Source organism: Nylanderia fulva, unplaced genomic scaffold, assembly GCF_048542155.1.
Source record: "Nylanderia fulva isolate GAGA-0341 unplaced genomic scaffold, ASM4854215v1 Scaffold782, whole genome shotgun sequence".
Classification (NCBI taxonomy): domain Eukaryota; kingdom Metazoa; phylum Arthropoda; class Insecta; order Hymenoptera; family Formicidae; genus Nylanderia; species Nylanderia fulva.
The window spans coordinates 10,075-32,500 of record NW_028190897.1 but is presented as its reverse complement, the minus strand read 5'-3'; the positions used below and the strand labels follow the sequence as shown (position 1 = coordinate 32,500).

Genomic DNA, 22,426 nt, shown 5'->3' with positions numbered 1-22,426 from the left:
AAGCCAGCGCCGCTGACGATGAATCTCCCCGTTCGATCTTTTGGGTTTCTTAGGTTTACCCCTGAACGGTTTCACGTACTCTTGAACTCTCTCTTCAAAGTTCTTTTCAACTTTCCCTCACGGTACTTGTTCGCTATCGGTCTCGTGGTCGTATTTAGCCTTAGATGGAGTTTACCACCCACTTAGAGCTGCACTCTCAAGCAACCCGACTCTAAGGAGAGATCCTCCCGAGGCGCGCACCGGTCGCTACGGGCCTGGCACCCTCTACGGGTAAGTGGCCCCATTCAAGATGGACTTGGACGCGACGCGGCACCTCGGGATAAGCGGATCCTCCCAAACACCACATTTCCCTGCGGCGGAACCGCGGGATTCGGTGCTGGGCTCTTTCCTGTTCGCTCGCCGCTACTAAGGAAATCCTGGTTAGTTTCTTTTCCTCCGCTTAATAATATGCTTAAATTCAGCGGGTAATCTCGCCTGCTCTGAGGTCGTCGCATAGTGAGTTTTCGTAGCCGTTTGCCTCCTCCGCGTCGCTCATCGTCGTCTCTCCTCTATAATATATATTAATAAGAGGGAGAGAGAGAGAGAGCGTCGAACGAGAGAGCAGCAGCGGCAGCACACGAAATACGCGAGAAGGCAAATCGCCGGGGCGCTAACCGCACACACACTCGTTGGTGGTAATGGAGACGATATATCGCGGGGTTCGAGATTCTCGGCTCTCCCTTCTCTTTTATATACGAAATTCGGGCGGAATCGATTCGACGAGTACACGACGCGGCGCGCCGGTCCCCTTTTTTCGCTTTACGAAAATTTCGTGGACTCGGACACGCGGTCGGCTCGCGATTCAAAACCCTTCTCCGTAAAGAGGTAAAGGATTACGAATGCTCTCTCCGCCGGACGACGACGCGCCGTATATTTCTCCGTAATACCGTTATGTGTGCGGGCAAGGGCGCCTCGGCATAAGACGCGCGAGCGCTATCGCACCGAGAGACGCGGCACAGAGTGCGAGAGCAGTCCGGTCAGTCTGTGTGATGTACGGAGAGGAGAGACGGTGAGACAAGCGCTACCTACTTTCGGGAGACAACGACGCACGCGCCGCTCTAGGGAAAGCGGTGCCATTCACCGTCCTGACCCTTTTTTTGGCCGTTTGTTGCTCCCTTCGCGCGCGCTCTTACTCTCATCCCATTTCTCCTCGGCTCTCGCGTACACACACGACTTGGATACACAAACACGCTCCCCCTCTTAATTCGCGCAGCATTCTCTGGGCGCGCGTTCGCCAACGTTTTACACGCTTGTGCGCTTCTCCTCCTCATTATTATTATTATTATTTCGGTGTGTCATTTCAGACGACGCCAGGATTTGCACCGCGGCCGGTCGGCGCGGCACAGACACCTCGGGCGAACGTCCAACGATCGCTCGTACGCCCATTGTAAGCGTTGCACAGGGCACAGGCGACGCGCGCGCCATTCTCTGGTCGCCCGCGTCGTGGCCGTGCGCGCTTTTCGGGCGCAAGCAGTTTAGGGGTACTAAAACGACCCTCAGCCAGGCGTGGTCCGGGAATTGTATCCGTGGACCGCAATGTGCGTTCGAAATGTCGATGTTCATGTGTCCTGCAGTTCACAAGTTGACGCGCAATTAGCTGCGTTCTTCATCGACCCACGAGCCAAGTGATCCACCGTTCAGGGTAATCGTTCGAAATTTTTGCGTTCGCGAAGAAACGCGCTTCTCGTTCAACCATCGTGGTCTCTTCTCTCGGACGAGAGAGAGAGAATAATCGTGGTGGCTCTTCGATCAGCCTGTCCGCGCGCGTCCGAGGACGCGCGCGGACCGCCGCCTCCCGCCAGGGAAGGCTACGGCACAAAGATAGAGTTGTGTGTTTCTCGTTCGGAGCGTCTCTCCCGCAACGGGAGAGCCGGGGCGGAAGCTCTTTGAAGAAACCGTCGGACCGACACAGTTGACAGATTGGTCGAAATATCATCGATCCCTTCTCTGTGTTATATATATATTATAATAATATATGGGGGTCCTCTCGCTCGGCACTCGCGGTCGCACACCGTGTGTTCTCGGCACGCTGACCGCTGCCCCGCGACAACGGGGAGGGCGCGCGTCGACGAACGTCGTGGGTGCTGCACACACGCGTGCGCGGGCATAGGTTACCACCGGTTCGCGCTCAACGCCGAATCGACGCTCTGTGTGTGTGTGGCCGGAGAATGGCACACACACGAGCGTGATCGCGAAGCGTCTCGCTCCGAATCGTCGTCGAACACCGCCGGGCGCGCTGCTCTGCTTGCCGACTACTTTCGGTCAGAGAGGCGCGACGGCGTCCGTCGTTATATCAAAACACAACCAACAAATTCCGTCAAATCCGTTATTTTCTTTTTCTCTGAGAGCGCCTTTTCAGCGCGTCCATTCAGTCGCCGACTGCTGCGAGCGCGCGTCTCTCCCAAAAGAGAGGACTCTCGACGCAGAGCAGGACCTCCGGAACGTTAATGATCCTTCCGCAGGTTCACCTACGGAAACCTTGTTACGACATTTACTTCCTCTAAATGATCAAGTTTGGTCATCTTCCCGGCAACATCGGCAATGCCGAGACATTGCCGCGCACCAGTCCGAAGACCTCACTAAATCATTCAATCGGTAGTAGCGACGGGCGGTGTGTACAAAGGGCAGGGACGTAATCAACGCGAGCTTATGACTCGCGCTTACTGGGAATTCCTCGTTCATGGGGAACAATTGCAAGCCCCAATCCCTAGCACGAAGGAGGTTCAGCGGGTTACCCGGGCCTTTCGGCCAGGGAACACACGCTGATTCCTTCAGTGTAGCGCGCGTGCGGCCCAGAACATCTAAGGGCATCACAGACCTGTTATTGCTCAATCTCGTGCGGCTAGAAGCCGCCTGTCCCTCTAAGAAGATTTGTTTGTACGTTGGTAGTAAAAACCCGCCAGCCGAAGCCGGGGGCCTTCGCGATACCATAAGGTACGCCTATTTAGCAGGCTAGAGTCTCGTTCGTTATCGGAATAACCAGACAAATCGCTCCACCAACTAGAACGGCCATGCACCACCACCCACCGAATCAAGAAAGAGCTATCAATCTGTCAATCCTTCCGGTGTCTGGGCCTGGTGAAGTTTCCCGTGTTGAGTCAAATTAAGCCGCAGGCTCCACTCCTGGGGGTGCCCTTCCGTCAATTCCTTTAAGTTCAGCTTTGCAACCATACTTCCCCCGGACCCAAAAGCTTTGGTTTCCCGGAAGCTGCCCGCCGATCACGTAGCCTGCTTTAAGACACTTAATTTGTTCAGTAAAATACGGCCCGACATCGACACAGTGAAAGAGCACAGAGAACGGGAATATAGTTGGGCGCCGCGCGGGATAAGCCACCGGTAGGAACGTCCACATCACGCCGATGTTAAACACGCGAGGGGTGATGAACCGACGGATGTGCGACACAGATCAACTACGAGCTTTTTAACCGCAACAACTTTAATATACGCTATTGGAGCTGGAATTACCGCGGCTGCTGGCACCAGACTTGCCCTCCAATGGATCCTCGTTAAAGGATTTAAAGTGTACTCATTCCGATTACGGGCCTCGGATGAGTCCCGTATCGTTATTTTTCGTCACTACCTCCCCGTGCCGGGAGTGGGTAATTTGCGCGCCTGCTGCCTTCCTTGGATGTGGTAGCCGTTTCTCAGGCTCCCTCTCCGGAATCGAACCCTGATTCCCCGTTACCCGTTCCTCATCGGAGGAACTTCGGCGGATCGCTAGCTGGCATCGTTTATGGTTAGAACTAGGGCGGTATCTGATCGCCTTCGAACCTCTAACTTTCGTTCTTGATTAATGAATGAGGGAGAGAATGAGAGCGTTGCGGAAGTGAGTAAGATAGCGTGTATGAGAGTAATTGGTGCGAGACTCCGTAAATTCCTGTTTACGGAGACGAACAAAATTTCAAAGAGTGCGAGTGAGAAAATACTGGACATTGTGGGAGAATATGAGGAACAAATAATAAAAATGTTGTGCAAAAATGAGAGAATACAGGGGAAACTGGATGAGTGTATGCGTCGAGCGAGTCGGGATTTAGCCTACGGCGGAAGTGGAATGAGCTATGCGAGCGTGAGTGCGAAAAATGTTGAAAAGAGCGTGATTGAAAAGGTACAGGAAGTGAATGTGAAAACGAGTGAAAACGAAAGAGAAGAGTTATGCGGTAATAGTGAGAGCGGATGATGCAAGTGCGAGTGTGACAAGTGAGAAAGTAAAGGAGAGAATGATGAAGCATGTGAGCAAGTCACTGAATGTGCGTGTGAAAGCGGTGAGGAAAGTGAGGAATGGAGGTGTAACGATTGAGACGATGAGCGAGAGTGAGTTGAAAAGAATAAGAGAGTGTGGTCAGTTTAAGAATGCTGGCCTAAAGGTTGAGCTGCCTCGCAAGATAGGCCCAAAGATCATCTTGTACGATGAGCCGAATGATATGGCGAGTAGTGTTAATGAGAGAAATGTATGAGAGGAGCTTGAAAGGGCGAGTGGATGAGAGAGTATTTATGGAACGTGTGCGTGTTGTGAGTAGGAATGCGAAGAAAGATGCAACCTGCGGAAATGTGATATTAGAAGTTACGAGTGCAATAAGAAATGTGTTCTGTAGTAACGGACGAGTGTTTGTGCATTTAAAGGCCTTTAGGGTGAAAGAGTTTTTCAGTGTGCTGAGGTGCCACAAGTGCTTCGCATTTGGGCACATGATGCGGCAATGCACCGAAAAGGAAAGACTGTGCCAAAAATGTGGATGTGTAGGACACATGATGAGAGATTGTAAAAAGGAAAGTGTGTGTAGAAACTGTAAGCTGAAAGGGAGCAAATGTGATCACTCGGTTCTGTCCGAAGTGTGTCCGGAATAAGTGAGAGCGTTAGAGAGAGAGAAAGCGAGAATAAATGACGAATGAATGGTGCGTGAATGTGGTGCAGTATAACTGCCAGAGAGCGTATGCGGTTATGTGTGATCTGGGTGAGATGATGCGCGAACGTCGAGTGAGTGTAGCACTGCTGCAAGAACCGTATGAAAGGCATGGACGTGTGGTGGGCTTGCCCATAGGTATGGATGTGATTGTGTGCGAAAGTGGGACGGTGAAAGCAGCAGTGGTGGTAAATGACTCTAGATTAGACGTGATGTGCGTGAGAGAGTGTACGAATAAGCTTGGAGTGAGTGTGTGGTTGAAGGGGGACTTTGGCGAAATGTATGTGGTGTCCATGTATTGCCAGTATGGTAAGTGTATCGAGCCGTACTTGGCGTACATGGACAGAGTATGTGAGACGGCCGGGAGAAAGCGTCTGCTGATAGGTATGGATGCGAATGCCGTCTCTCCCTTGTGGTATAGCAAGGGTGGAGGCAGCAGAGAGAGTGAAGCGCGTGGTAGAGTGATTGAGGAATGGATGATTGCGAGCGGGATGAATGTTGTTGAATGAGCCAAGCGAGTTTTACTCGTTCAGCGGGCCGAATGGGGAGAGTGACATCGATGTCACTTTCGTGAACGGCGTGAATGGAGGGTGCCGGTATGAGTGGGAAGTAAAGCCCGACTGGGGAGTGAGTGACCATAACGTATTGTTAATACGGATGGTACACAGAGAGAATGTAGGTACGAATGAGGGCATGCGTAGATGGGTGTGCAAGGACGTAGACTGGGAAGGATATATGTGTGATATGCGAGAGAGTGCGTTAGAGGATGCAGCGAGCGCCATAGACGAAGCGGATGCGCAGAGCTGTGTAGAGCGAATGATGAAATGGATCCATAGTGCGAATGATCGATGGATGAAGAGGTGTATGCTAGGAAGCTTGTGTGGTGGACGGATGAGCTTGAGAAACTGAAGAAGGCTGTAGGAAGGAGCAGACGTGCCTACCAGCGTGCGAGAAAGAGGAATGGAAGCAGAGTGGAAGAAAGAATGAATGAATATAAGTATGTTTTGGGGGAATATAAGGAGGAAATGCGAAAAGTGAAAGAGGAGAATTGGAAGCGATTTGTGTGCGTGACTGGAAAGAGGGATCCATGGAGCGATGTATATAAGGTGTGCATGGGAAAGCGTGATAGGGTAAGATTAAGTGGCATAAAAGAGGGTGATAAAGTGACGAGTACATGGAAAGAAAACGCGGATGAGCTAATGAAGAGATTCTTCCCGGCAGCAAGGACGAACGTGGCGATAGACGCCAGGGGAGACGTGAGGGAGGAAGAAAAGCAGTTTGAATGGAGCGAAGTGGATTTGGCAGTGAGATCGATGAAAGTGGGTAAGGCACCTGGTATGGATGGTGTGAGTGCTGAGATGTTGCGAGCGATTTGGCGTGCTGTCCCGGTATGGATGAAAAGAATGTATGATGTATGTCTGAATACAGCGTGTTTCCCCCCGGCGTGGAAGACTGCGCGGGTGGTAGTGTTATTGAAGTCCCCCGATAAACCTAGGTCGGACCCTGGGTTTTATAGGCCCATTTGACTGCTGTCCGTGCTGGGGAAAGTGTTGGAGCGAATGATGGTTGGAAGACTCGAGCGAACGATGTGTGGAAGAATGTGTGACGCCCAGTACGGATTCGTAAGAAATCGGTCGACCGAGGATGCATGGAATCGAGTGCATGACTGGGTGAATGGGTCGGAGAGAAAGTATGTGTTAGGAGTGTTCGTGGACTTCAAAGGAGCGTTTGATAACCTAGAGTGGGAATGTGTGATCGAGAAATTGCGTGAGGTTGAATGTGAAGAAATTGAATTATAAAAGAGCTATTTTAGCGGCAGGCGTGTATGCATGATGGGTGCGTGTGACACAGTGTGGAAAGACGTAAAGCGTGGCTGCCCGCAGGGCTCCATCTGTGATCCATTTATATGGAACCTAATGATGGATGAACTGTTGTGGCGGCTGCGTGAGAGTGAATGTAAAGTGGTTGCGTACGCGGATGACTTGTTGTTGGTCGTGGAAGGACAGAGCCGAGCGGAGTTGGAGAGAAAGGGTACTGAGTGGATGAGAATGGTGTACGAATGGGGAGTGAAAGTAGGTGTGAGTGTGTCTGAGAACAAGACTGTGATGATGTTGATGAAAGGTAGTATGGCTGGGACGAGGCCTCCAATGTACGAGTGAATGATAGATGCGTGAGGTATGCGAGGAGCGTGAAATATCTGGGTGTTTGTGTGAGTAAAAGGATGAACTACAGGTTGCATCTGGAGTGTCTGAGAAAGAAATGTATGAATGTGGTGGGAAAATTAAGACGCGTGTTGAGAAGTGAGTGGGGTTTGCGAAAGAAAGCTGTGACTGTGTTGTATAAAGGTCTGTTCATGTCGTGTGTGATGTATGGAGCGAGTGTATGGTATGGAGTGATGAGATTTGAATATGCGAGGGAGCTCATAAATAGGTGCCAGCGAGTGGTGTTGAGTGCGTGTCTGAATGTATGTAGAACGGTCTCCACGGCGGCCATGCAAGTCTTTATGGGTGGCTTGCCGTTGGACCTGGAGTGCGTGAGAAGAGGAGTGTTGTATAAGGTGAGAAAGGGAATTAGTATGAGTGAGTATGATGTAGTGAATGATAGTGACTTGCGTGAGAGAGGTGTGGAAGGATGTATGGAATTGGTGAGTGAAAGGCTGTATGAGATGTGGCAGAATAGATGGAATAAGTGCGAGAAAGGAAGAGTGACGTATGAATTTATAAAGAATGTAAGGTTCGCGGGTGAGTGCCGAGAGTTCGAGCCTAGCTTGAGCCTGGGCTATATCCTGACAGGGCATGGAAGTTTGAATGAATTCCTGTATAAGCGTGGTCTGTCTGAGAGTGAGAGCTGTGCATGCGGAGCGGAGAGAGAGAATTAAAAGCATGTGTTAGTTGAGTGTCCAATGTATGGTGAAGTGAGGAACCTGAGTGAGTGGGGTGTGATTGTGCGAGAGAATGGCAGTGTGGATGTGAGTCGCATGTTGGAATGTAAGGAAAGGTATGAAAGTGTTGGTGCGTATGCGAAGATTGTATTTCAGAGAAGGATGCTGAAAGGAGGATAAGAGAAGCCGATGTTCCCGAGGAACATAGGCCGACCACTGCCTGGGAGGTGTAGGCCTCCGAAAGCTGGGAGTGGTCTTGGCCACGAAGATCCAACCAGTGATCTTGACTGGTACCACGGGAGTCGGGTTGCCCAGGGGGATTCGTCCCTCGTCCCGGCAATTGAGGTCGGACTCGTGGGGGTAGTGGTTGTAGCCGCATGCTGGTTAGGGGCTCTCGGAACCTCGACGGGTGAGCAGCGTATCTGCTCGGGCACCAGTCCTGCACAGCTGGTAGAGCGTTGGACAGGCGCTCGCCCCAACCGGTGGGTTGCCGAAGAGTCCTACAAACTCGGAGGCGCTACTGGTAGTTCCTGGCCTTCTGGAACGAGCTGATTGGGCTTATCCCAATTCCGCACCCATGGGGGTCGTGTGATTAAGCTCTCTGAGCAGGTACCGCACGTTAAATCAACCACGGACATCTGTTTCTATCTACTTTCCCCAGGAGGCTACTGACGATTCGACAGTAGTACGGGCATGACGCACCCGGGGCCCCGAGGTCCCTTTCAAGCCAGGATGGGAGGCATCGTGTCTGGGGCTGCATGGCCGCGGGGAGGTTAAGTTGCGCGACCGCAAACGATCCCCCAGGGGCACCTGGCGCAACCTCTGTGGTATATAAGTCGCCTTACCCAGGTGATGGAGGCTCTGCCTGAGTGGACATTTTTTTTCCTGCCATACTCGTTTGATATACATGGAAAGAACAAAACTCAAACAAAAACACAAAAACTTGGCTGATACTTTGGTAACGACTAATGCTGGCACGAAAGTAACCGAAACTCTGAACGCCGAAAAAGAGAGAAAAAGAGAATTGATGTTTGCGCGAAGGGGATCTGTAAGTAGATCACCACCTCCTTCGGGTAGTACTCAAAAAGACACTGAAGAGACGCATGAAAGGAACACAAGGCTGAGTGATTCTGAAAATGAGAGGGATGGATATGAAAAATTAGAACAGAGCACAGGAGTAAATGAAGTAGAGGAGATGATGGAGACAAAGGAACAGCTCGAGACATTCATGTTTAATGATAACAACAAAATAACAAAATCTGCAATAAAATACATATTGTCCAAATGGGCAGTACTAGAAAATAGACTACATAATGTAGTTTTAGAAAAAGAAAAATGGAAAGCTGCTTACCAAGCTGTTGCTGACTTGAGGCCTAAAGGACTCTCCTATGCCAATGTTACGGCAGGAACTCCAAGGACTGCTACAGGTGCTGTAAAAGAAAAAGAAAGGAGGTCAGATACTACGCACAAAGTAGTACTAATTAAACCTATAAAAGAAGACGAAGATGCGAGAACGAATAGTGAAATAAAGAAGGAGGTTATAAAGGAACTGACAAATACAAATAAAAGGCTGAGGATAAAGGCAATAAGGCAAATGAGAGGAAAAGGAGCAGTGGTGGAGGTGGATGAAAGAGACGGGGACTTTGTGAAAAGAATAAACCTAACAACAAAGAAATTGAAAGTAGAGGAGCCAAGGAAAATAAATCCTACTCTTATAATTTATGACGTAGACAGGGAATATAAGTTTGAAGATCTCAAAGAAGATTTCATACTTAAAAACTGTGACGATCCGGATCCAATCGAAATAGAAGAATACAAAAAGGATTGTGTGGGAGTAACTATGACTCTCTCGGTTTTCAAAGCAACACGCTGCGATGGTACTTAGAGAGAGTCGTGGTTGGTTCGTGATGCGCCAACGAAGTCCTCTAGTAAGGACCTTCAGCCTCTCACGTCCAAGTTGTACCTCCACCTCCTCGTGGTGCTCCCGGAAACGGCCTACTTTGAAAGTTTAAACTCGGTAGGTGTCGACTAAGAGAGTGTACAGCGAAGTGCGCCCCTAAGGGCTTCGGCCCATGCGCCTACGGTCATGGTGAGTTGTGGGGCTAAGAAAGACCGGGGTTTCTTGGGGGGCTCTCGGTTGTCAATCCGTTTGCCCCCTACACGCAGTTAATTATGGAGAGAAATTTGAATGAGAATACTGTCCCGGGTTCTCGGATGGCCCGGGGACTGCGTGCGAGTGCTCGCTTGAGTGAGAGCGCGAGAGGTGCGGAGAACCCTGACGGGGTCGCAGCTGGTCCGTCGCAAACCACTATAAGGACCAGCCAGGCTGAAGTGGACAGCCTAGAGGAGGAAATGGTCAGCTGTGAGCAGTGTTCGGCGAGGTTCCGGAACATGCGTGGTTTTGGTGTCCACAAAGTACGTGCTCACCCACTACAAGCCAACAGTGCTATCAATGTTGACCGCGTAAAGGCCAGATGGTCAGTTGAGGAAACTAGACTCATGGCACGCGCTGAGGCTGAAGGCACCTTAGCCGGGGAGCTTTTCATTAACCAGTATCTGGAGACAAGGTTCCACAATAGGAGTCTCGAAGCCATCAAGGGTAAACGGCAACAGGAGCCTTACCGAGTGATGGTTAGAGACTTCTGCCAAGAGATCCAATCGCGTCGCGCGATTGTGATCGATGAGGGCAATAGGGATGGTGCGGTGATGACACGAGCCGACACCATTCCTGCGGCCACTGAGGCTAGTACTGACGATCAAAGCGCACATCAGCCTTCCCCTGAACAAAGTTCTTAGAGGCTGCGGGACAAGATACAATCACTCGTAGAGCAGAGTGCGGCGTTCCGTAGCTACGAGGCTGATACTCTTGCTGGCACGGCAAGAGATGCTCTGACGGCGGGGAGGGTCGACGTCTTGGCTATCAAGAGATGGCTGGGCATGATCTTTCCTCGGCCGCTACAAGTGCGCCCTCCGCAACGCGTTTCGGCAAAGAAGCACTGTCCTCCAGTCAAGCGAGAGAGCAGGGAGCAGAGGAGAAAGAGGGAGTATGCAATTGTGCAATCCCTCTACAAGAAGAACAAGAAGTCCTGTTTGTCGCGTATCCTCGAGGGCGACTCGGTGCGCGAGAGGCCGTCTGCTGTCAAATTCTTTAACTGCTGGCGCCCCATTATGGAGGCCTCCAGCGGTGCGGATGGAGACATGACGGACTTGCGTGAGTCGTTTGGGGAAGCGGCACAGGCTGCGAGTGCTGGCCGGGGCCGTACGTCAAGTTTGAGAGGGATTCACCTCGAAGGTCTCGGCGATGGCGCTGCCACGGATCCAGTTCCTGTGGCGGATAAGACCTTGCTCTGGGATCCTATAACACCTGCAGAGGTAAACAGGATTTCCGTAAGGACTGGCACTGCGCCCGGATGGACTAGATTACGTCGAGGATGTGGAACGCTGTTTCTGCGATTCTTCGTGCGCTTCTGTTCAATCTGCTGCTCCTGGCAGAGACGATCCCCTGGTCAATCGCCACAACCAGAACGGTATTCCTTGAGAAGGGGGGTATGTCCGATCGGCCAGGTCCGACGGAGTACCGTCCTCTCAGCATAAGATCCGTTATAACAAGACACTTCCACAAGATATTGGCAAAGAGATTGACAGCCCTCGACATCTTCGACAAGCGCCAAAGGGGGTTCCGGCCGGTGGACGGGGTATGTGAGAACGTCACAGTCCTTTCATCCGTGCTTTGGGACGCCCGGAGGCGTTGTCGTTCTCTGCATGTGGCGTGCGTTGATCTGTCGAAAGCTTTCGATACGGTTGCGCACGCTGCTATTCATACGACTCTCGATGAGCTGGGGCTCCCTCGGGAGTTTAGAGAGTACGTAAGGGCTGTCTATTCGAATGCGCTGACCGAGTTGCAGGGGGTCAGCGCTGAGGAAGTGTCGGTCATCATGATTGGCCGTGGCGTGAGACAGGGTGATCCGTTGTCGCCCCTGCTGTTCAATCTGGTCGTAGATAGAGCACTAGGAATTCTCTCGGAGGACGTTGGCTATCGGTTGGGTGGCCGGCTTATCAATGCGCTGGGCTACGCAGACGACATTGAGCTCCTGGTCTCTACCAAAGATGGTCTGCAGGAGAACACGGCTTCATGACGCCTTTATGCGAAATGGGCTCGAGATCAACGCGAGAAAGACCGGAGTGCTGTCCATGGTGGCGTCCGGCAGAGACAAGAAGGTGAAGGTGGACACCACACCTTATTTCACCGTGGGGGGGAGCGATGATACCGCAAAGATCCCTGGTCGATGTCTAGTGTTACGTCTAATAATTCATCTAGCGATAAACTACCTTCTGCGCAAGACGGTCTTCTCTCGCGTCTACCTCGGTGGACGTTTAAGAAGCTGCTCTCTATTTGTTTTATGGGCAACCTGCTAGGCCGGCTATACCCAGGGAAGCCGAGAGCTTGAGATTCGATTGAGAGTATCGGACGGAGAAGGAAACCGACGGGTCGGGTCGATAAATAAAGATATTTTACAAATATAATGTCATTTATTCATTTATAAAACCTTTACGTCGATATAAAGTTTATTGGTCCTGACGTGGTTCGTGGGGAGCTTGAAATTGAGTTACAATATGACTGAGCTCCAGTTCCGGATTGTTAGGCTGGTTGAGGTAAGTTATAAAAGAAGTAAGTTATCTTGCGCTTCCTCGGGGATGACGTTATCGACCTCGTGAGTGAGATTCGCGGTGTCCTCGTTGAGAATGTGAAAGGTTTGTTCGTTGTTAAATTGTAAAAGGGGGTCGTAATCTGGCGATGTGATTGGTAGATTTTGATCCGGGATATAATATTCAGGATCGGGTAAGAATTGATGATTAGGGTTCGTTATTAACGTATTTGATTCTAACGGCGAGGGCTCCGGAAATTGCGGGTGAGAATAATCAATGTAGGGCGAAAGGTTATTTATAGGCGAATGAACGTCTGGAGAAGGGGATCGAACGATTACTCGCGTAGGAAATATTTGGACATGTAAATTTAAGACTCTTCTTGTCCTACGTTCGCGTAGTCTGTGGAGACGTTGCTCGTCGCGATCAATTTGATTCTTCCTTCGGAAGGGAGAGACCATCTAATGGTTAAATAAATTTATATGAATAATATGTTTAATAGAACTGAGATGGGGCACGGGCGGCGCGTGCCGCCGGAGGTGTCGCCCGCTTACAAAAGCAACACGCCGCGATCAGACTTTGGTACGGGCAACGGTTGCGGCCGGAGGTGTCGCCCGCTAACCAAGGCAACACGCCGCTATCGGGCCTGGAAAAATTTCTCGCTAGCCGGCGAGAGCAACGCGCCGCGAGCGAACTTGCGCCTGTTCCCGAGTTCTCGCTTGTACCGCTAACGAGCGAGCTAAATGAGATTAATTAAATGAGGACGCATCGGAAAGTTTATTCGTGCAAACACTCCGGCTTCGCTTATCGGCATCCTGCCTGCATTCGTCCACGTATCGGTCGTAGAATCTCGAAGATTGTGCATCCGACGAGTGGTAGCCGGAAATTAGCAGATATCGTAATAATCGTGTTGCGCGGTCGTGCGGAGCGTCGAAAAGTACGAAACCTTTGTCCGAAACGTATTTCCGTATCGTAGTATTATATCCTCGTAGCGGCGCTACTCGCCGTCAAGTGCCCCGGAGGTACCGCCGGCGGGCGACGGACTTGGTGAAATCATTCGGTCGTCCGGAGGTGTCGCCCGTCCCGGAGGTGCCGTCCGTCCCCAAGTTGACGCCAGGCCGTTATGTGGTGACGCACGTATAATCACGCCCGTAACGAGCCGTCTCGGTTGCCGCGCGCGTGATTTCGCATCGGGCGAGTGTTCCGTACCGTAATCGCGGTCACCGCAGCTTGCGTGTTGCGTATCATCCGTAATAATTCGAAATATATGTCTCCGACACGTGGGTTTGAGACACGTTTCGAGTTAGTAATCGGACAGCGCCCTCATCTCGAGCGAGCGCCAAATAGTAAGTAACTTTCGTCCGAAACGTTTTTACGTAGCTCTCCTCGTTGCGGCGCCGTAAATCGTCGTTAAGTGTTCCGGAGGTACCGCCGGCGGTCGTCTGACTTCGAGAGATCATTCGGTCGTCCGGAGGTGCCGCCCGTCCCGGAGGTGTCGCCGGTCGGCCGTAGTTCCCGGAGGTGTCGCCCGGCCCGGAGGTGCCGCCCGACCCGGAGGTGCCGCCCGGCCCGGAGGTACCGTCGGTGCTTATACCTTATTGTCCCGGCATTTCGTTTGTTTCCTTCTTAATTAATGCTAATTATCGTTGTTTGACATTCGCCATACGGCTATCGTGATAATATTTTATCGTACAATAGGACTTTTCGATCGTTCGCTCTCCGCGACAATGTCTCGATTGAACGCGCCTTTCGGCGCTCGCGCTCGCATACGGCCGTGCGTAGGACCGTGCGTCGCCGACCGCCTGGCCGGCCGGTTGGGTACTATAAGAGATACGTCGCGCTCGGCGCGTCGAACGAGTCGAGCGAGTCCGGACGAGTCGTAAACGTACTTTCTCGAGTCTCTCGCCACTCCGGCGTGTTTCGACCGCTCTCCGTACCGTCGCCGACCGCTTGGCCGGTCGGTTGGGTACTATAAGAGGTAGGAGAGATTAATATTGTACGTGTCGCGCTCTCGACGTTGACAAACGAAGAATCGCCCGAACGGGTCGAGAACGGATTTTGTCGAGTCGCGACTCTGACACGGAGAGAACATTTATATAAAATGTTTGATTTGGAAACCACGAATATATAAAATAATATACGATCGTCGCAGAACGCGCCGCCGCCAAGTCTTCTCATGCTTGGAGGTTGCGTGTCTCGCGAGAACGTACGTTCGACTCTCGCGTCGTCTCGTATTCCTCTTCGCCGGGGATTACGGTGCGGCTCTTCTCGTTCGTCGCCGAACGCGCGCAAAATTAACGCACACTTATTTATTACGAGCACAGCATTGCCACGAGTCGGTGTCGCAAGACCGAATGGTTGAATCAACAGCTATGGAAACTGTAACTAAAATCATAAATATAATTAAAGGTGGACAGAACTTCCTTAGTCATCGGAAATTTCAATCATTTCTCCATGAACATAATGCTATCCACACAGATGTCCCACTTCATTGTCCAGTACGTTGGCTTAGTGCTGCAAAATGTTTGGAAATATTTTTTTCAATAAGAAAAGAGATCCTCCTTTTCATTCAAGAAAAAAACAATCCAAAATTTCAGGAATATATATCTCTTTTAGAAAATATAACATTTCTTTCCGAACTTGCCTTCATTACTGACATGACTAATCAACTTAGGCTTCTTAATTTAAAGCTGCAAAAACCAACTCAAAATATTTCCCAATTAGTTAGTCATGTTGATTCTTTCCGAAGCAAATTACAGTTATTTAAATCTGATTTAAATAACAACATTTTTCATTATTTTCCTTCTTGCCAGATTCTTTTCGAAGAACACGGCAGTAGCTGTAATTTCAAAGAAAATATTCATTTCGTAGATTCTGTTATAGAAGAATTCGATACGCGTTTCACCTGCTTCAAAAAACTTCGAACAGAATTAATTCTTTTCGAGAATCCTCTTACAGCGCCAATCGCAGAACAGCAGATTAATTTACGGGATGAATTATGTGACCTACAAAATGATATTTCTCTGAAAACGGTTCAAGAAACCGGTGCAGAATTTTATAACGTTTTATCAAAATCAACCTACTCCAAGCTTCAAGATTTCGGACTCCGAATTTATTCTATGTTCGGATCCACATATTTATGTGAGACTTCTTTCTCGAAAATGAAGTTTATTAAAAATGAAAAACGTTTTTGTTTAAGCGACAATTCTTTACCGCGTCTTATGCGTCTTGCTACGTGCAATATGCAGATCGACGTTCCTGCTGTCGCTTGTAAAAAAGCCCGAAAGTCGTGAATCTGAATGTGAGTATTTTTTATTTCACTTAATATTTAAAATTCTGCTTTTTTTAAATTAATTAAAGCTATTAAAAGGTCGTCTCAGTAATCAGTGGATTAGGCCTAATGGGGAAACCACTTAAAAAAAAACGCGTCGATAATATAGTACCCCCTGGGTGATGTAAAAAGCTATTAAAAATATGTATGCGAGGTCCGGTGACACGATACGGTCGCGAGTCGCGAGGTGACACGGTCCTGAGTCTCGCGCGGCTCGTAGGCTGCGCGCGGGACATCGAGGTAAGGGAAGAGCGCTGGGCGGAGTCAATTGAAAATCGGGCGAAATGTGCATTTCTTGCCGAGCTCTGAGTTTAATCATAGTTTATTTTACATTCAATTTTACTCGAGTCCCTATTATTTACATATATTATTGTGTCATCCGCAAATAATTTACATGAACAATATCTTAACTATTTACAATATCATTTATATACGAAATAAATAGCAGTGGTCCTAGCACGGATCCCTGAGGAACTCCGTAAATTGTATTTTTTATCATCGATATAGTACTTCCTAGCTTAACTTGTTGTTTTCTATTAGTTAGATACGTCACAAACCATTTATACGCTGTACCTGCCACTCCATATTTATCTAACTTTCTTAATAACAATTTTTTATTAACTGTTTCAAACGCTCTTTTAAAATCTAAAAATACCACTTCTATCATTTCGCTATTATCCATATTTTCTCTCCGATTCGATAAACGTGCTTTGTAATGTCGTTTCGCATAAGAATTTTTCCCTAAAGCCTGATCTTTATATTTTATTTATATTTTTTGCATTTATATATACATATATATATATATTTGAATTATCTTTCTTTTTTTTAAACATATTAAATAGTTGATACTAAACCGTACATGATGAACTGAAGTGCGACGTAAGCGCATAGCTTGCAACGTTGTCAAATATAATTCCTTAAAAGTCGCCATTAAAAACATTTACGTTTCGACCCCAACTTAGATCCTCTTCAGACTTTAACGCAAATATAATGCAACAAAAATATTAATTGTAACTTCGCATTTATATTCCTCTTATTAGTATTTATCCAACTCTTGAGAAAATCCGTGTAGAACGTTCCAAATTGGATAGAAATATTTCGGAAAAAGGAAGTACCCATTTTTATAACGTCGAAGCTCCATTAGAAAGGGTGCAAATGGATATCCTTGGTCCTCTTCGGTTGACTAAGTCAGGGAATAAGTATCTTCTTGTAATGGTAGATTGTTTCACAAAATGGGTGGAAGATTTCCCTGTCAAAAATATTAGAGCCAAGACTGTGGCTGAAATTTTTGTGAGTCAGTTTGTTTGAAGGCATGGAGTGCCTATTGAAATTCACAGATCAGGGAAAGAATTTCGAGTCTCAGTTATTTGGAGAATTAATGCGACTTCTTGAAATAAAAAAAACAAGGACTACTGCTCTTCATCCTCAATCAGATGGCCAGGTGGAACGTCAACATCACACAATTATCAATTACTTGGCGAAATACATTTCTGAAAATCAGAAACATTGGGATGAATAGATTCCTATGTTTCTCTTGGCATATAGATCGCCAAACATGAGACTACAAGAGTGACTCCTGCCGAGTTGTACTTCGCTCGAGAACTTAGGCTACCAGTAAACTTGTTACAAGAAAATTCTAAATTTGATGAAGAGAAATTGCCTTCAGAGAATTTTGTGGATAATTTAAAGGAAAAATTAGAAGAAATTCGTTCTTGTGTTAGGGAACGTATGGCTTTAAAGTCTTCGCAAATGAAAGCCAGATATGATAGGAAAGTTAGAACAATTCATTTCGAGGAGAGAGAGTCTGGCTATATAATTCCAAGAGAAGTAAAGGAAAGGTCCAGAAATTGCAGAATAATTGCATGTTTTAGGAATAATTTGCGTGACTAATGTTTGACTCACTGAATACTAGTGTGGCAAAGATATCATACTACCACTACTGGCTAAATATCTGAAATATTAAAAATTATTATCAATTTCCTCAGTTGCTATAACTACATAGATATAAGAGATAAATTAACTTACCATATTACCTTAAACATATTATTAATCGCTGTTTTGTCTCAATTAGCTTACGAACATATTGCCGGGTTATTCTAGGTGCAATTATTTGCAATAACTCTTCGCATTGAGTAACGATCATCCTGATGCATTTTCTTTTTTCCTTTGTGTATCTGTAGTACTAGAATGTATTGATTGTTTATTATATCTCTTTAAATTATGTATATCAATAATTTTTTGCCCGATCTCATTATTTTTAAAATAATCTTTGTTTTCACTATCTGATGTTAAAATAATATCATTAGTAGATGTATTGAATTCAATCTTGCATTTATCTGAAATACAAATATAAATTAATGAAATAAAAGTAAAAATTTATAAAATAGAAGTAAAATGAAAAATATCTTCAATAAATAATGTATTAAAATGATATATATCTTTTACAAAAAATTAAGATAGCATGTTTTTTTTTAATTTATTTTACAGATCAATATAGTGGACATAATATTATTATTATTAATATGATTAATAATAAATACCTTGTGAATCAATATTTTTTTTGTCGCTCTCATCACTTATAAGATCTTCATTATTGTTTGTGGGGTCTAATGTATTTATTGTAAATTTTCATTTGTAGATACTATGTCAAATGTAAGTTCACGCTTTTCTGAAATAAATAGAAGTTAATAAAATAAAAATAAAAACAAGAAGCAATAAGAATAAAACATTAATATTAGAAAATATTCAATAATTATATTGCAAAAAATTCAGAGGTGACATTAAATTAGGTTAATAATAGTTAATTGTAGATGTACCTTCAATCTCTAAATCTGTCATATTTGATGTAAATAATACTGGTGCATTTTATATTAGATGTGGTGCTATATTAAGTACATCAGGATCAATTTTTGCTTCAGTTTCTTCTGGTCCTCCACCAGTTGCTAAACGCGATTGTTTTTCTTTAGTTAATACATCTCTCTGCGACTGCTTTAGATTTGGCCACAATTTTTTCAATTGTTGAAGTTCTCTATAATCAAAATATTGTGTAATATAATAAAGCGTATATTATTATCTGCTATATTAGGCCCTTCGCATAATCAAAAATATAAAGTTCTTACTTCTTGAGAGATTAGTGCCGATTGATTGTATTCTTTACATACTTCACTCCATGCAAGGTCTTTATCTTTTAATGTTGTGCCGTCGCTTTTTTTTATTTCTATTACATGTTTTTCTAGTATTTGTAAGAATAATTTCCTTTCCATCAATGAATAGTGTTTGTTTTTGCTTGTAGGCTTCTCTTTGCAAGACATTCTGTAAAAAATATATATTTAATATCTACTAAAGTTTAATTTTACTTCAAATATCGTCGTTCATTAATTACAAATATTTCAAACCTGTATATTTCTCGATGATTTTTTTCAATGAAGATTGAAAATTGAAGCGATGAAACACATCCGTACGAACGCAAGATAACAGCACACAAGAATACGTATATTGTATGTCTGCATGTATCATATGTGTCTCCAATGCAATGTTCCTATTGGAGGAAATGCTATGTTCCTATTGGAGGAATAATAGTAATATTACGAAAATAGCCGATTCGCGCGCGCGAAAATAAGCACAGGCTTAAGTATGTCTTCATCAAGTCAGTCTCAAATTAAATAAGATTTACTTGAGTATTAACTTCTTCACGAAGATTGTCTTATTTCACGGCTATGAAATCTATGACGATTATGAAATCTATTAATCTTAAGACGATCTAGATTGAATAAAATAGACTTGATCATAATCATCTTATGTGTTAATTTGAGACTCGACTATGAATACGGGCCTTTGTCCCAACATTCCCAACCAGTCCAACCTCTTTTGACGACATCTTCGACAATCTCAGTTTGGGAAGAATTTGATATCACAATAAGCCACCTTCAAGGAATGCACAATCCCTCTACTGCAGCAATTATAGAGTTAGACAAATATTTGGCCGAACTCCACATTACCAGGACAAACGATCCTCTAATTTGGTGGGAAGCAAGAAAAAATCTATACCCAAATTTATATAAAATAATGCTCAAAAGGCTCTGCATCCCTGCAACTTCGGTCCCATGTGAAAGAATATTTTTTAAAGCGAGACAAATTTGTAATGAAAAAAGAAGCCGATTAACAACAAAAAAATTAATCAAATTTTAGTTGTGCAACATAATGTTAATTTATTATAATTAATATATTATTAATAATAATAAAAATATATATATAATAAAGAAAACAATTTTTTTGTATTTCCTAAACATTCATGATTTATATTAAGCTTAAATAAGCGAATATAAAAGATTTTTTGTACGAGAATAAATTTAAAAAAAATAAAGAATAATTATTTATAAAGAACCGATGAATCGTATAAAGAACCGATTCACTTAAGAGAACGAACCGACTCTGAACCGCTAACCAAGGTGAACCGTCTTGCCTTTCTCTAAGTTAGATGAATAAAAAAGAAGTTAAATAAAGTAAAATTAGAATCCCTCAGGTTGAAATATTATTGAGTTATGGCGAAGTAAAATCTTTGATAGAATGTGCAAGCAATAAATAAACCCAGTAAATTAGAAATTTACATAACAGAAAGTGATTATATTGCTCACATCAAGGAGTCACATGTAAGGGGGGAAAATTTAAAATATATATTTTTATTTTATATATTAATAAACTTTTTGTTTTCTTTCTCTTTTTTTGCTGTCACTATCGTAATCAACCTAAAAAGGCTAATTGAAAAAACATTATACGTAACAACCAAAATTTATTAATAACTAAAAACGGATAAAGGGCAAGCCATAGTAATAATGAACAAAAGTGACTACCTTTTAAAAATGAGCTCCTTGTTGGATGATTGAACCACTTATAAAAAATTAGACAAAAATCCTATTAAAAAATTAACAAATAAAATTAATTCTTTGGGTAAAGTCTTGGCGCGATAAGAATGTAATTGACGAAACAACGTATAAGGTATTAAATAATACAAATGGAAATCTCCCCCAATGCTACGGGCTGCCGAAGATACATAAAACTGGCGTTCCTCTCCGAATTATTGTATCTGCACTTGGCAGTCCTGTATACAATATTGCACAGTACATACATAAAATTCTACACAATACTATAGAAAAACCGAAATCGCATATAAAAGACGGATGGTCATTTGCAAAAAAAGTAAAAAATATGATCATTAATGACAACAAAGTTTTAGTTTCATTAGATGTAACATCATTATACACCAACATCTCTAAAGAACTTGTAATTGAGGCGATTAAAAAGAGATGGAACACAATCTCACAGAATACCACATTGAATTTGTCACAGCTTACATTCGCAATAAAAACTATATTAGATTCCACATTAGTTTTAATAGCCACTTTTATGAACAAGTTTTCGGCAGCCCGATGGGTTCTCCATTGTCACCCATTTTGGCAGATATTGTCATGGACGATTTAGAAACCTTTTGTTTAAATTCATTGACTTTTAATGTACCGGTGTACTATAGATACGTTGACGACATCTTCACGATTTTACCACGCTCTAAGGTTAATGAAATGTTATCAGTTTTTAATGCGTACCACCATCGCCTAAATTTATGAAATTGAAAAAGACAATTGTTTAAACTTTCTTGACACGAGTATCATCAGATGTAATGATAAGAGTCTAATCACTAATTGGTATAGGAAGCCCACTTTTTCGGGAAGATATATCAATTTTCTTTCCCACTCAAATATAAATTAATTGCATTAACAACTTGGTCAATAGAGCCATTCTATTGTTTGACAATAAATTTCATAGTGACAATATTAAAATTATTAAAGATATTCTAACCAATAATAATTTTCCATCTCATGTTATTAAAAATAAATTAAAAAAGATTACATGTAATTAATAATATTAATAATAGTTTTGACAACAAGAGAGATGAAAATAACAATAAAAAATTTGACGTCTTTTCATATTATGTTACCGTATATCAATAATCTGACTGATAACATTTCTAAAACTCTGAAGAAAAAAGGATTAAAATAATTTATAAAAGATTCCAAAAAAATTAAACACGCTAATTAAACGCGGTAAAGATGTATTACCGAAAATGAACAAAACAAATGTAGTATACAAACTAGAATGTAATGATTGTGACGCGTCGTATATAGGACAAACAAAAAGACATTTGATTACTAGAGTAAAAGAACATTAGAATAATATAAAGACATGAAACAAGCCACTTGGTGGTCAGTAAACATAAAACCGATTGCAATCATGACTTCCGATGGCTTGAATCATCAATATTTTACATACCGAGAAAAATAGACGAAAAAGAGAGATCGCTGAAATGTTCTATATAAAAAGACAAACAAATAAAATTAATTTACAAATAGACACTGATAACCTTAGTCCTATTTATGACAACATTATTCAAATGATTTAAAAAACATAATACCAGTCTACAGTAGCTAACTTGTCGATATGACAGGACAACTTTCGTGTTTCTATTTTTAATTATATAATTGCTGAATACGAATAAATATGTATTACAGATCAAATTAGTGTTAATGTAATGTTAATTTCGCTTGCCAAATTATGTATTTTTGTATTCTAGCACTTGAA

General features: G+C 44.4%; 1 long non-coding RNA gene, 1 other non-coding gene and 2 pseudogenes across 2 annotated transcripts; all 4 read right to left on the bottom strand.

Annotated features, from left to right (window-relative positions):
* The window catches only part of LOC146720086 (large subunit ribosomal RNA), a 4,619-nt pseudogene extending 4,131 nt beyond the window's left edge, over positions 1-488 (bottom strand).
* A 1,041-nt stretch (positions 489-1,529) lies between these two features.
* Positions 1,530-1,684, bottom strand: LOC146720085 (5.8S ribosomal RNA). The gene has a single exon (XR_014926225.1). It is a non-coding gene; the product is annotated as a 5.8S ribosomal RNA (ribosomal RNA).
* An 808-nt stretch (positions 1,685-2,492) lies between these two features.
* On the bottom strand, positions 2,493-3,218 carry LOC146720084 (small subunit ribosomal RNA; annotated as a pseudogene; the record flags this gene model as incomplete).
* Positions 3,219-18,339: 15,121 nt separating this feature from the next.
* LOC146720083 (uncharacterized) lies at positions 18,340-19,326 on the bottom strand. Its single transcript, XR_014926224.1, has 4 exons — positions 19,189-19,326; positions 18,913-19,105; positions 18,610-18,821; positions 18,340-18,461 (listed from the first exon to the last, which is right to left on the bottom strand). It is a non-coding gene; the product is annotated as an uncharacterized LOC146720083 (long non-coding RNA).
* Between the last annotated feature and the right edge of the window lie 3,100 nt (positions 19,327-22,426).